Here is a 14,823-nt window from a genome sequence, read left to right as displayed (position 1 = left end):
TCCTGAACCATCAATGTCACAGGACCCACATTTTCTCCCATCCTCCTCCTCTGAACCACACCTCATAACACAAGGTGAACTGAATGACCTTGTCAGGGATTTGGAACTACCCAAGTGTAAGGCAGAGCTGTTGGGCTCCGGACTACAGCAGTGGAATCTCCTGGCAGGTGATGTTAGGGTTTCCATGTTCCGTGACCGTCAAAAGGATCTTGTCCCATTCTTCTTCATGGAAGGTGATCTTGTAGCCTGCAACAACATCGATGGTGTGATGGCAGCCCTCAACATCGTTCATGATCCAGATGAGTGGAGACTGTTCATTGATTCATCGAAGACGAGTCTTAAAGCTGTTTTACTGCATAATGGCAATATTTTGCCATCAATTCCAGTTGGTCATGCAGTCCATATGAAGGAAACCTATGACAACATGAAACAACTTTTGAGGTGCATAAACTATGACCAACATCAGTGGCAGCTTTGTGGCGATTTGAAGGTTGTTGCTCTCTTGCTTGGTCTGCAGACTGGATACACAAAGTACTGCTGTTTTCTCTGCGAATGGGATAGTCGTGCAAGAGATTCCCACTACATCAAGAAAGATTGGCCACTCCGACAGTCATTGGAGCCTGGGAGGAAAAGTGTTCTGCATCCACCACTTGTTGAATCAAGGAAGATTTTGTTACCACCCTTACACATCAAGCTGGGTCTGATGAAGAACTTTGTCAAGGCCATTGACAAAACAAAAGCAGCTTTCAAGTACCTCCGTGGAAAATTTCCAAGGTTAAGTGAAGCTAGGATAAAGGAAGGTGTCTTTGTTGGTCCTCAGATTCGTGAACTTCTTTGAGATGATGCATTTGACCATGCTCTGCGTGGCAAGGAAAAGACGGCATGGAAAGCCTTCCAGTTAGTGGCAATAAATTTTCTCGGAAACAACAAGGCAGACAACTACAGGTTGTTAGTGGAAAACCTCCTCAAGGCATACAAAAGCCTTGGTTGCAACATGTCACTAAAGATACATTTTTTGCACTCTCATCTAGATTTTTTTCCACCGAACTGCGGAGCAGTGAGCGACAAGCACGGCGAGCGATTTCACCAGGACATTGCAACAATGGAGAAACGCTATCAGGGCAAATGGAGCCCATCAATGCTTGCAGACTATTGCTGGACAGTGACAAGAGATGCTCCATTTAATGAATACAAGACACAAGCCAAGAAGCGACGAGTAGACACTGAATAGGACTAAACTATGTACAGAATAGTTTTTTGCCTTTTGTTTCATAATAAATTTTATTTATATAACCCTTTTGCTGATTTTTAAAGTGTTACATAAACAGGACAGGTGAAATATTATCATGTAAAGCAACCATAAACACATGAAAAGACCTAGGTTTACAATTTATGATTAAAACTCTACTATCTACACAATATACATAGACATAAAATGTAAAAACTTAAATATCTTAGAAACAGTAGCCAATCAGTTGTTTTAATTGTCATATTTGAATTCAGCACATCAAAATACATAATAAATAGCACATTTTATCTCTGAAGCAGACGACTTCTCAAAAATTGTAGACCAGTGTATTTAATTTAAAAATATAAATAATTTTCCTGATGACGAATGCCTCTTACTCCTCTTTTATTTTTAAATGGGGATATGGAATTAATACAAATCTCTCAGTTAAATGCAGATGGAATGGACAAAAATTTTCCTTCTGCGCCTAGATTTGCTGCTTGCCACATGCAAAAGAGCTTTTGTTTATAACAGTGCTGTAGGTGGGATGATGTTCAACAATGTTTTCAGCAGTAGTTAATGTTCACATTTAAGCGGGTTGGAAAAATTTGTTAGAAAATGCTGACTTGAAAGACATTTCGTTTAGAAAGAAATTCGAAACAAAGCAATTTGATAAGGTTGAAACACTAACATTGTTTGTCATATCAGAACGAAATTTTTCAATTTTACATTTTGAAACTACTTTCATTTTTTAAAAAATTCTATTATATAGTAAGTTATAATAAAGTCAAAATCAAAATGAAATGTTTTGATTGAGCCAAAAAATTCATTTCAGGAGAAATTTTGAAATTTAGTTGTTTGTTCCAATTTAGAACGAAAACAAATTTTGAACTTGTGGAATTACAACAGCCTGGTTCATTTGGGTTTTTCTGTGCCCTTTCTAGTCCCTTTATGGCTAAAACCTGGAAATGTTGGCACTGAGAGTGAGTTGCAGCATGCACCAAAATCACACAGATTTCCTCCTTTATTTAAACAAAAGCGTTAAACCAGTGAAGCTCAAGACTTCTCCAGACTCCAGCACTGAGCATGTAAGCATTGTACTTGCTTACAATAAGCATGGTATTTCTATTACTGTATGGCAGCCCCTTTTTACTTATTTTTAAAGGGCAAACTTTTGTAAGGGGTGGGGAGAATGTAGATAAGGGTTAGTGCTCCTTTTCTTTTTTGCAATTATTTTATTTTTATTTCTTTGAGCCTTTCTTTGAAATATGTCACCATAGTATCTGAGCACTTTATCAATCAGTTTAAAGAATGACACCTCAGAATCACCCCTGAGCGAAGTGTTGTTATCCCCATTTTATGGATGGAGAAATGGAGGCACATTGAAATTGTGACTCGCCCAAGGGAGATGCAGGATGTCTGCAGCACAGTTGGTAAAATCCCAGATCTTCTGGCTCCAGGTCTGTGCCCTAGTCAAAGATCATTTGTCTTCCCTCTTTGACGGTGTTGCTTCAGTCACTGCTTTATGCACAACACTGAGACCTTCTGATCTAAATAAGAATAAAGACCCTCGGCCCTATTCTTAATAATTAAACCCATAGTTACATCATGAATGAATCTGGCCCTTGGCCCCTAAATATAAACATTTATATTTGTTGTTTTTTATTACAGCGGCACTTACAGGCCCCACCGAGACCAGGGCTTCATTGTGCTAGGCAGTGTGCGAACACATAGTAAGAGACAGTCCCGGACCCAAAGTCAGTCTACTTATGTGGGGATGTAAAGTTCCATGAGAGGGTAGGGGTCACGATGGGACACTTGCCTGGCAATAAATCATGGCCTCATGTAAGGCCCCCTGGTGGTTATATAAGATGAGGCCTTATGTAAGGCCCCCTGGTGGTTATATAAGATGAGGCCTTATGTAAGGAACGATTGAACCAATCGGTGTGGGGCTATACATGTGATGAACACATGATCCTCCTTCTTGTCCAATCGGTAGATGTGTGATTATAGCCTAATTGTGTTATGTAATGTTGAGAAAGACTATAAAAGAAAGCTTGTAATAAACAGATTCGGAGTCAGCTTGAGTCAGCTTGCAACCACATTGGTCGTGTGCTTTATCCGTGCCGCATAAGACCCCACATACTTAGATAAGATGAAAAGTGGGAGGGGAAACAGAGGCCCAAGGTCACACACTAGAACAGTGGCAGAGCTGGGAATAGATCCCTGAGTCCCAAGCCAAAGCCCGATGCACTGGGCCTGGCTATATCCTTGTATATTTCCAAGCACATGGCTGAGTCAAGTGTTCTCTCGCTGAATTTATATATTACCTGTACGATTATGGAAGAGTTTCCAGTAGATTAAAACTTCCAGATAAAAGCAGAGCGTGATAAATAAATTAATGGAGATATCCCATCTCCTAGAACTGGAAGGGACCTTCAAAGGTCATTGAGTCCAGCCCTCTGCCTTCACTAGCAGGACCAAGTACTGATTTTGCCCCAGATCTGTAAGTGCCCCCTTCAAGAATTGAACTCACAACCCTGGGTTTAGCAGGCCAATGCTCAAACCACTGAGCTATCCCTCCTCCCCTTTTTACCTCTGTCTTCACGAACAAGGTCAGCTCCCAGACTACTGCACTGAGCAGCACAGTATGGGGAGAAGGTGACCAGCCCTCTGTGGAGAAAGAAGTGGTTCGGGACTATTTAGAAAAACTGGACGTGCACAAGTCCATGGGGCCGGATGCACTGCATCCGAGGGTGCTAAAGGAGTTGGCGCATGAGATTGCAGAACCATTAGCCATTATTTTTGAAAACTCATGGCGATCGGGGGAGGTCCCGGATGACTGGAAAAAGGCTAATGTAGTGCCCATCTTTAAAAAAGGGAAGGAGGAGGATCCGGGGAACTACAAGCCAGTCAGCCTCACCTCAGTCCATGGAAAAATCATGGAGCAGGTCCTCAAGGAATCAATTCCGAAGCACTTAGAGGAGAGGAAAGTGATCAGGAACAGTCAGCATGGATTCACCAAGGGCAAGTCATGCCTGAGTAACCTAATTGCCTTCTATGATGAGATAACTGGCTCTGTGGATGAGGGGAAAGCAGTGGATGTGTTATTCCTTGACTTTAGCAAAGCTTTTGATACGGTCTCCCACAGTATTCTTGCCGCCAAGTTAAAGAAGTATGGGCTGGATGAATGGACTGTAAGGTGGATAGAAAGCTGGCTAGATCGTCGGGCTCAACGGGTAGTGATCAATGGCTCCATGTCTAGTTGGCAGCCGGTTTCAAGCGGAGTGCCCCAAGGGTCGGTCCTGGGGCCGGTTTTGTTGAATATCTTTATTAATGATCTGGAGGATGGTGTGGACTGCACTCTCAGCAAGTTTGCAGATGACACTAAACTGGGAGGCGTGGTAGATACACTAGAGGGTAGGGATCGAATACAGAGGGACCTAGACAAATTAGAGGATTGGGCCAAAAAAAACCTGATGAGGTTCAACAAGGACAAGTGCAGAGTCCTGCACTTAGGACGGAAGAATCCCATGCACTGCTACAGACTAGGGAGCAAATGGCTGGGTAGCAGTTCTGCAGAAAAGGACCTAGGGGTCACAGTGGACGAGAAGCTGGATATGAGTCAACAGTGTGCTCTTGTTGCCAAGAAGGCTAACGGCATTTTGGGCTGTATAAGTAGGGGCATTGCCAGCAGATCGAGGAACATGATCGTTCCCCTTTATTCGACATTGGTGAGGCCTCGACTGGAATACTGTGTCCAGTTTTGGGCCCCACATTACAAGAAGGATGTGGAAAAATTGGAAAGATGTGGAGGGCAACAAAAATGATTAGGGGTCTGGAGCACATGACTTATGAGGAGAGGCTGAGGGAACTGGGATTGTTTAGTCTCCAGAAGAGAAGAATGAGGGGGGATTTGATAGCTGCTTTCAACTACCTGAGGGGGGGTTCCAAAGAGGATGGAGCTCGGCTGTTCTCAGTCGTGGCAGATGACAGAACAAGGAGCAATGGTCTCAAGTTGCAGTGGGGGAAGTCTAGGTTGGATATTAGGAAAAACTTTTTCACTAGGAGGGTGGTGAAGCACTGGAATGCGTTACCTAGGGAGGTGGTGGAGTCTCCTTCTTTGGAGGTTTTTAAGGCCCGGCTTGACAAAGCCCTGGCTGGGATGATTTAGTTGGGAATTGGTCCTGCTTTGAGCAGGGGGTTGGACTAGATGACCTCCTGAGGTCCCTTCCAACCCTGATATTCTATGATTCTATGAGCGTGATTGGTTTTGCCTCTTGCATCTGATCAGTACCTTTCTTCTGTACTCTGGTAACCTCTGATTAAAGACTCAAAACACTGGACATTTGCCCTTTTGGAGTTCGTGGAGTCTCTCTCTGAAATGGCAGTGCTTCCTTTGATAGTGTCTCTCACGCTGGGCAGGACTTTTTGTTTTTGTCTTCTGGATCTCAGTGAAAATTTAACTGCAGCTTTTTGGGATGCTTCATTTTAGAGTTTCAAGCTGGATTGACTGGGCGTTGCCACATGGCATTTCTTCAGATTCCCTGATTGGCTGAGCCTCCTCCATGAATTCCCCTCTCTCGTACTGCACAAATGTCCATCTTTTTCTTTCTTTATGTATACATGTGGCTCAACTCTGCAAACCCTGTTGGTTTGTCTATTTATTTATTTTTTATTTACTTCTCTGTTCTTAAGGCTTCATGGGTCAGATTGTCCCTTACATGAGAATAAACCACATAAGGGGACTGGTAATTTTGCAAGGCTTTATAGAGCTGCCCTGGCACTCTTCTATCCAGGGTTTCATGCCCTTCTCTGTGACCCCAACCTGTAGTATGTTGTATTAATTTAGATGAAATAAATGGGCCAAAGGTGTTAACATAACCCAGTAGTCACTGTTCAGCATTAAACAGTGTTAAATAAGGTCTGGGGTTTGATATACAGAGACCTCAACCTGCTTAATACCATGCCATTAGAAATCCTTTTACTCTTTTAATAAAGATACAGAAAAGAAGGAAAGTTAAAATATTTGAAATGTCAACTATTACATAAGGCTTACATTTTTTGTTCCCTTTCCCTTTAGCTGAAGACAGTTTTAAAAGGAACCCTTCTCCCTGCTTCTTTGACAGTCTCTTAAATCAGTGGTTCTCAACCAGCGGTCCGGGGCCCCCTCGGGGGCCACAAGCAAGTTTCAGGGGGTCCGCCAAGCAGGGCCAGTGTTAAACTTGCTAGGGTCCAGGGCAGAAAGCCGAAGTCCCACTGCATGAGGCTGAAGCTGAAGCCTGAGCAATGTAGTTTCATGGGGGCCCATGTGACATGGGGCTCCAGGCAATTGTCCTGCTTGCTACTTCGTAACGCTGTCCCTGGCTTTTATATGCAGAAAAACAGTATTGCAGCACAAGTGAGCAGTGGAGTTTTCATAGCATGTTGGGTGGGCCTCCAAAAGAAAAAGGTTGAGAGCCCCTGTCTTAGATTATATCAAAGATGATGATAATTGTCCTTTTGGGGGGAAAAATTAAGTTAGTTGAGATGGGCTGGAGCTGTTGTTATTGCTGCTTTTGTTAAAGTCCAAGCCCATTTCTCCCAGGTGGTGTTTGGGATTGGTGTTTCTAGGGGTGCTGATGTCATCTGGATCCCTCTTTGGTCTGGTCTGGTCTGGTCAGGACATCCCTCGGGATTAGGATAAAGAAGATCTGGGGTCCCAGAGATGGTGGAGGTGGCAGCCATGATTGTGAAGCTTGCTTCAGTAGCCTCAGTCTGTTCTTCTCCATTCTATTTTCTCCCCATCTGTTCTTTCTGTATGTTCTTTGTCCCCAAAGACTCTTTCTTTAAGGACCGAAACAGAGAGTGGCCAGTGGAATAGCCCATCCCCTCATTATTTTGTCCACCAATTAGACCTAATACCTGACACACCAATTTTGGTTCACTAGTTTCCAGTTCCATATCTTCTGTTTTTATCAAGCATCATTTCAACATAGTCCTTGAATTATATCAATGTGGCTTTGCCTTTTGTTTGGACTAATTTAGTCTGTCTGGTTCTCGTACACCTTTTTATAACATTTCCTATTGAAAATAACTTGACCTACTTTCCATGGTAAATTCCCAAGAAGGCAAAAGTTATAGACGAATTGTCACAACAAGCCCTGAGCAGGGTGTTTGTCTCCCAACCAGGAGAATACCAGAAGTCAGTGGGCCTCTGCTCCTGTGAACTTCTCCCACATCCCTGGCATCATGACTCCATTAAAGCCATCATTTCTAATGACTCATCTGCCAAGCCCTTAACAGGGGTTCCATAGAACAGACAGGGAAAGAGACTAAGCTAATGCCATCCTATATGTGAAGCATGGTCATAAACAGCACAGCAGGTGGATTGTCAGGAGATCTAGATTCTATTCTTGATTCTGCCACTGATCTTCTGTGTGTCCTTGGATAAGTTATTTAACTTTCTTTATCTGTTTCCCCCATCTGCACAATGTAGGTGATAATGCATTCCCATCGTTTATAAAGCACTTAATGATACATGGATGAAAACCACATTGTGACTGCAAGTATAAATTAATGTTGTTTAATGTAAAGGTATATGTTTAAAAATTAAGTTGCTTAACTTTCAGTAAGCACTTTGATTTTTGTCCTGCTAGCGTAGCATTTTGATTGAAAGTCGTCCTCTCTCCAGAAGCTGCGCTAGTAGAAATCCTCACATTGTATACAGTAGAATGAAAGGTTAGATTGAGTTGTTTTTCTACCCAACTATAAAGTGATTTTCTTCTTAAATCTTTTTCCATTTGGCTGCTACTTAGCGTCTTTTGTCTGCCTAGGGAGGACAGGTGCAATTATTCACCTCTGAGCCCTGGGAAAGAGAATATAATTCAACATGGCCTTTTATAAAGGAATGTAATTCACTGCCCCACATACAGGACATTATGTGGGTCAACTAGAATTTTGAAAACTACAAACATAGTCATTGAGAGTGTACTGTGTACAGTGTATTGTACCCAAACAGCTTGTTTATCTTAAATTTGGTGGGAGGGAAGTAGCAGAATTAGTTATAAATTAGGTCAGGGTGGAATAGTCTTTTTCAGTCACTTAAGGACAAAAATTCTTTCCTCTGCTACATGAGGGGAAAGGATTTGTGAGGGCTCCCTGCTAACTAGTTCACAGCAATAGGGACTGAAAATAGGGCTGCAAGATGTACACCTATTCAGATCCTTTACTGCACCTCCTCCCCGGTGAAGGAGGTGGCTAGGACTCCAAATCCAGATCCCAAACTGCATTCTGTTTGGAAGGATTTCTCCACCTTTTTCCCCTAGGAGTTCCCCAGCACCCAGTTGAGTTACTCAAGCTGAGAACCAAGAGGTTTCAGACCATATGCCAAGCTGTGCTAATTTACAACTGCAGAATACTTGGCCCACAATGTGCTAGTGTGTATCTACCTACATAGGATGTCCAGGTGGCTATAGAATAGCAGTAAAATCCCTTAACTAGATACCCTTTTTCAGGTTTCATCATTTTATCTTTCCCTTTATTAAAAAAATAGCTCATTTTATTATTTATGCTTGTAAAAGATGAGCCTTTCCATTGTAATCCCATATTTTCTGCTGTCCATAAATTTGTGACACTTTCAACATTGAGGCTAAAATTTACCAGGTCTGGTCTTTGTCTAAGGTGAATTTTTTTGGAAAATGTGAGCAGGAACTGTTCTGCTTCTCCAAAACAGTGGAAGTTTGATATAAGTTACACTTTTTGCCATTATAAAACTCTTTGTCCTGCAATCTCCCCCCGGAGATAAAGGACAATAGGGTTTGTAAGAGATGCAGTTTTTTGAGGCTGGTGAATGTTTGGTCTTTCCGCTACACTTTATTGCTTAATTCAGGAGCAGAGATGCAAAAGAGATGCTTCTTAAACAGATGTGCAATATGGTCTCTCTAAGTCCATTTTAATTAGTACTTTTAAAAAGTGCAAATGCAGTGATTCAGTGACGGTTTGTTGCTTCTCTTTGCCCTCTTTTACATAGAACCTTCCTCCCTCTTTTCAGCTCCAAAAGTATTAATTTGGGGTGAAACAGGTAAGGGGAACAGGACAAAACATTTGTGAACTTTTACATTTTGCAGCACAAGCATGGAATGATAGGTAAACTGAATATACAAAAATCTGTCTGTTTATGGTAACAAAATGTAATTCCCTTAAGAGAAAATTCACAGACTGCTGTGTGTGTTTCAGATGTTCAGAGTCTGGGAATAAACAGCTGTGCTGCTGTACCATGTGACAGTTACTTTTCCCTCTGAAATGCTATGAAGTAGAAAGAGAATCACATAATATTAAGAATAGGCAGAAAGTATGTTAGAGCTTCTGTTAGGCATTACTACCTTGCATGGCCAGCTTTTTTGAAAAGTGCTCTGCTTTTTTAAAGGGACACCATCAACCTGAAACCCTGTCAGTTAGAAAAATTATAATACATTTTAAAAGTAGTTTCCGGTACTACACCCACTTCTGAGTTTCCTGACAGATTTTGTGCTTTTACCAGCACAGGCCCTTATCCTGCAAGCTGCTGTGTGTGGGCAGATCCCAATGGAGGGCCCCATTGACTTCATTGTGGCTCCACAGAAGTCAGTCTGTGTGCAGCAGCTTGTGGGATCAGGGCTGTATTCCCCATTTAAAAAAATGTTTTTCATTCCTTGTTCCTGCTGTGTGAAAGACGCACATACGCGAAAGTGAAGCCAGCCAACTAACTGAAGTTATGGGGGAAACCATTAAACTGGCTATAAACAAAATGCTGCCAGATACAAAAAGTAATCTCTCTCAAGTAAAGAAATCCTAGGTGTTACTTGTAACGACAATAGATACATTTTTTAGACAAATGTATGCTTTTTAAAAAAAATAACTTTAAAGGGACTGCAAGGTCAAATTTTCCCTCAATTAGAGAAGCTTTTGCAAAACCTAAGATCAATAGAAATATTTTAATGATTTTTTTAATTCTATTTGAAGCCAGTTTGGGAACAAATAAATATTCACTTGCAGTTTTGGCAGCCCAGTCAATGTAGCATTGTGCTACTAAACCCAAAAGGGACAATGACCTAGGCAGATTATAAACAAAAGTGAAACTGACTAGCCTACTCTCTCATGCTGAGAGAATGCAATAAATAGTAAAAATAATTTTATTTTAAAAGTAACCCTCTCTTCCCCTGGTGCAGCACTTAGGGTGGTTTATGACAGTTTTTAGAAATAATACACATTTTAAATAAACTAATGTACAATAAATAAAAGCAAAGACAGTGGCAGGGAGGGAAAGGGGGGAAATGACTTCACCATGGCTTCTCTTGCAGTGACGTAACTGTGATGGGTTCCCCCCAGGGTGACACCTGGAACTGGGGTACCACTGAGCCCTCTGACCCACCAGCCTGGGCTCCCTCTCACACTGTGATGCTGTGACACGCTCCCGGTCTTACACTTCCACCAGCATACACACAGGTAGGGATACACCCAGCTGCAGTTACATGCAAGCTCTCTGACCAGCCACTGCATGTGAACCAACAATAGGGAGGCTACAGCCAAAATAACCCCGAGCTTTCCAGCCTAGGACCCCAGAGCTATACCATCTTGCCCTGGTCCAAACACCAACCAGTATGAATTTTTTATCCAGTTCGCCTTCCCCTCAATGTGGAGAGGAAATGCAACAGCCCCTCTGAACTAAGATTCCCATGCACTTCCCTCCAAACTCACTGGTTTGATTAAAACATAAAATAAATTTATTAACTACAAAAGATAGATTTTAAGTGATTATAAGGAATATCAAACAGATCAAAGCAGATTACCTAGCAAATAAACAAAACGCAAACTAAGCTTAGTATACTAGGTAGATCGGATATGAATTAGCAGATTCTCACCCTAACTGATGGTACAGGCAGGCTGAAGATTATTAAGGGGCAAGCTGCACTTGCTTTACAGCTTGGAATCCCCAGGTCTTTCATACACAGGCTAGAAATCCCTTTAGCCTGGGTCCAGCACTTCCCCCAGTTCAATCTTTGTTTCTCGGGAGTTTCCAGGAGTCTTTTTGTGTGGGGAGTGAAGAACAGCCGATGATGTTACTCCCACCTTATATACCTTAAGCATATGGCAGGAACCCTTTGTTTCACAACTTGATTCCCAGACCGGTTTGTGGAAAAATACTGACATCCCAAGATGAAGTCCAGAGACATGTGCTCTGGTCACCTGCCCTTGCAGTGTTATAGCAGCCATTGCTTACAGGCTGGCCAAAACACCCACAGGAAGGTTAAGCTATTCCACAGTCCATTGTCTTTGCTGATGGGCCATTAGCCCCATCTGGCTTCTTCACTGTTGTACCTGAAAGGCTAGCTGTTGGTGTCCAATATTTTGCTCTTGAGCAGGAAAGAGTCCAGGATCTAGATCAGGCCCTTTCATGATCAGCTGGTCTGACCATCTGATATGTGCTTTCTCCCCCCTCCATTAATTCCAAGGGTGTTAAGGAAGATAAGACCAAGAGGAGGCTTGGGTTATACAAATAGCTCCTGCCTGGCCTCCCCAGTTCTGTTTTTTGGATCCACTGATTCTGTCTAATCATCAGTTCTTCATGTTTCTGATCCAGAATGACATGATATTGCAGAATCATGGTCTAGTCCTATATCCAAATCCAGCATCTCTGCATCTCAATATGAATGGTATCTGGATGTTCATGTTAGGTAAGAAATGTTCATCAGCGGTACAGAACATCTTAGTTCAGATCATGAAATCATTTATTAGAATAGGTATTCTGGAAAATGGACGCATTTTTCTTTAGGGCCTCTATCTAGGGGTCATACACTCTGTTCTGTTCTGATTATTTTGGATTATTTGTTATCTTTAAAACATTCAGGACTACTTGCAGGATTTCTGAAAAGTCTAATGCGAATTTTTCCTCCCACAAGGAAGATTGCTCCAATGTGGGATTTAAATCTAGTGCTTTCTTCTCTTATGGACCTCTCCCTTCCATCCCCGCTTTGAACCACTACCAAAGTGTCCAATTCATCCATTGTCTATGAAGGTGGGGTTTTTGGTACCACGCATGTAGAATATGTGAATTGCAGGCATTAATGATAGCCCTCCTCATATGGTTTTTCATATGGACAGGTAATTGAGACCACAACATCTTTTTAATTCCAAAATTTAATTAGATTTTCATATCAATCAGTTTGTTCACTTACCAGTCTTTTTCACCAAAACTCATTAATCTTCAGCTAAAACTAAATTACATAACTTGGATGTAAAAAGATTTTTTATTATGCTATCTGAATAGAACTAAATCTTTTCATAAGATTTCAAAAGTTTTTGTTGCTTATGGTAATAAATCTAAAGGGATGGCTATTTCACCACATAGACTTTAAAATGGAAATCTAATGGTATTAGGACTGCATATAATATGTATGTGAATGCTAAGTGAAGTCCTCCTTCAAACATTTGGATTCACTCTACCAGGGCACCAGCAACATCAGCAGCACATTTAAGTAGGGTGCCAATTTTGGAAATTTGTAGAGCAGTTATCTGGACTTCAGGCCATACATTTACAAAACATTATTCATTAGTGACAGCTTCCCAGTCAGATGCCCGTTTTGGAAGGGCAGTTCCGCAATCTCTTTTCAAATAGCTCCTACCTCCCACCTCCATTGAAGATGACTACTAGCTAATCATCATGAGTGATTAGCTAGTAAGAGCACATGTGCAGTACATGAAGAAGAGTTATTTACCTTAGAGTAACTGTGGTTCTTCAAGATATTTGCACATGTGGATCCCATGAACAGCCCTTCTTCCTCACAACTTGTAGTCCTATAAATGAGGATTCTGGGCAGTGAATTAACTGAGTGGCAGTGGGGGTCACCTTGCTCCTTATGACCTTGGCGAGGGGGGGAGGACATAAGGATCTAGAGCAGGGTTTCTCAAACAGGGGTCGCCGCTTGTGTAGGGAAAGCCCCTGGCGGGCCGACTGGTTTGTTTACCTGCCCCGTCCACAGGTCCGTCCGATCGCGGCTCCCACTGGCTGCGGTTCACTGGTCCGGGCCAATGGGAGCTGCTGGAAGCGGCGCGGGCCACGGAACTTACAGGCCGCTGCTTCCAGCAGTTCCCATTGGCCGGAGCAGCGATCCATGGCCAGTGGGAGCCACGATCGGCAGGACCTGCAGACGGGGCAGGTAAACAAACCGGCTGGCCCGCCAGGGGCTTTCCCTACACAAACGGCGACCCCTGTTTGAGGAACCCTGACTTAGAGAGTGCACATGCATGACTCATACTGGACCCGGCTAGTGAAAACATTCCAAACTGCTGTGCTAGTGCACCCACACACCATGAATGGGATCCATGAGATGTGCAGACATCTCAAAGGTGTATTGTAAGGTAAGTAACTGTTTGGGTTTTTTTGTTTTTTGTTTTTTTTTTGCTACTCCTGTATACACAGATAGGCAGAGATTAAAGCTATAAACACCACTGAAAAAACTGTCTTCAGATGCTTTCAACAATTGAGGAGGGATGAACTGAGGGAAGAAGCTTGGGTAGATCTTTAGTTCCTCAGATGAGGAGCTGCCAAAGTGAAAACATAGGATCACAGAAATGTTGGGCTGGGAGGGACCTTGAGAAGTCATGAAGTCCAGTGACCTGTGCTGAGGCAGGACCAAGTAAATCTAGACCATCCCTCACAGGTATTTGTCTAACCTGTTCTTCAAAACTTCCAATGATGGGGGTTCCACAACCCCCCTTAGAAATCCATTCCAGAGTTTAGCTATTCTTATAGTTAGAAAGCTTAAGCCCATTACTACTTGTCCTACTTTCAGTGGACATGGAGAACAAATTACCACAGTTCTCTTTATAACAGCCCTTAACATATTTGAAGACTTATCGGGTTCCCCTCATTTGTCTTTTCTCAAGACTAAATATGCCCTATTTTTTTAAATCTTTCCCCATAGACCAGATTTTCTAAACCTTTTATCATTTTTGTTGTTCTCCTTTGGATTCTCTCCAGTTTGTCCACATCTTTCCTCAATAGTGGCTCCCAGAATTGGACGAAGTACTCCAGCTGAGATCTCATCAATACTGAGTAGAGGGGGAATGGTTATCTCCTGTGTCTTATATACTACACTCCTATTAATACACCCCAGAATAATATTGGCCTTTCCCAGAACCGCATCACATTGTTGACTCTCATTCAATTTCTGATCCACTATAACTCCCAGATCCTTTTCAGCAGTACTACCACCTAGCCAGTTATTTCCCTTGTTGTAGTTGTGCATTCAAGTTTTCCTTCCCAAGTATAGTACTTTCCACTTGTCTTTATTGAATTTTATCATGTTCATTTCAGAGCAATTCTCCATTTTTTTTCAAGGTTGTTTTGAATTCTAATCCTATCCTCCACAGTGTATGCAACCCCTCCAGCTTGTTGTCATCTGCAAATTATATAAGTATACTCTCCACTCCATTATCCAAGTCATTAATGAAAATATTGAATAGTACTGGACCCAGGACTGACCCCTACAGAACCCCACTAGATACGGCCTCCTAGTTAGACAGTGAACCATTGATAACTACTCTTTGAATGGTTTCAGAGTAGCAACCATCTT

At 42.2% G+C, this 14,823-nt stretch overlaps 1 protein-coding gene across 1 annotated transcript in view; it reads left to right on the top strand.

Annotated features, from left to right (window-relative positions):
* Nucleotides 1-14,823, top strand: part of RBMS3 (RNA binding motif single stranded interacting protein 3) — a 970,110-nt gene that overhangs the window by 344,520 nt on the left and 610,767 nt on the right. The window lies entirely within an intron of this gene.

This window comes from Emys orbicularis, chromosome 2, assembly GCF_028017835.1.
Source record: "Emys orbicularis isolate rEmyOrb1 chromosome 2, rEmyOrb1.hap1, whole genome shotgun sequence".
Lineage (NCBI taxonomy): Eukaryota > Metazoa > Chordata > Testudines > Emydidae > Emys > Emys orbicularis.
This window is presented reverse-complemented; position numbering and strand designations above follow the sequence as displayed.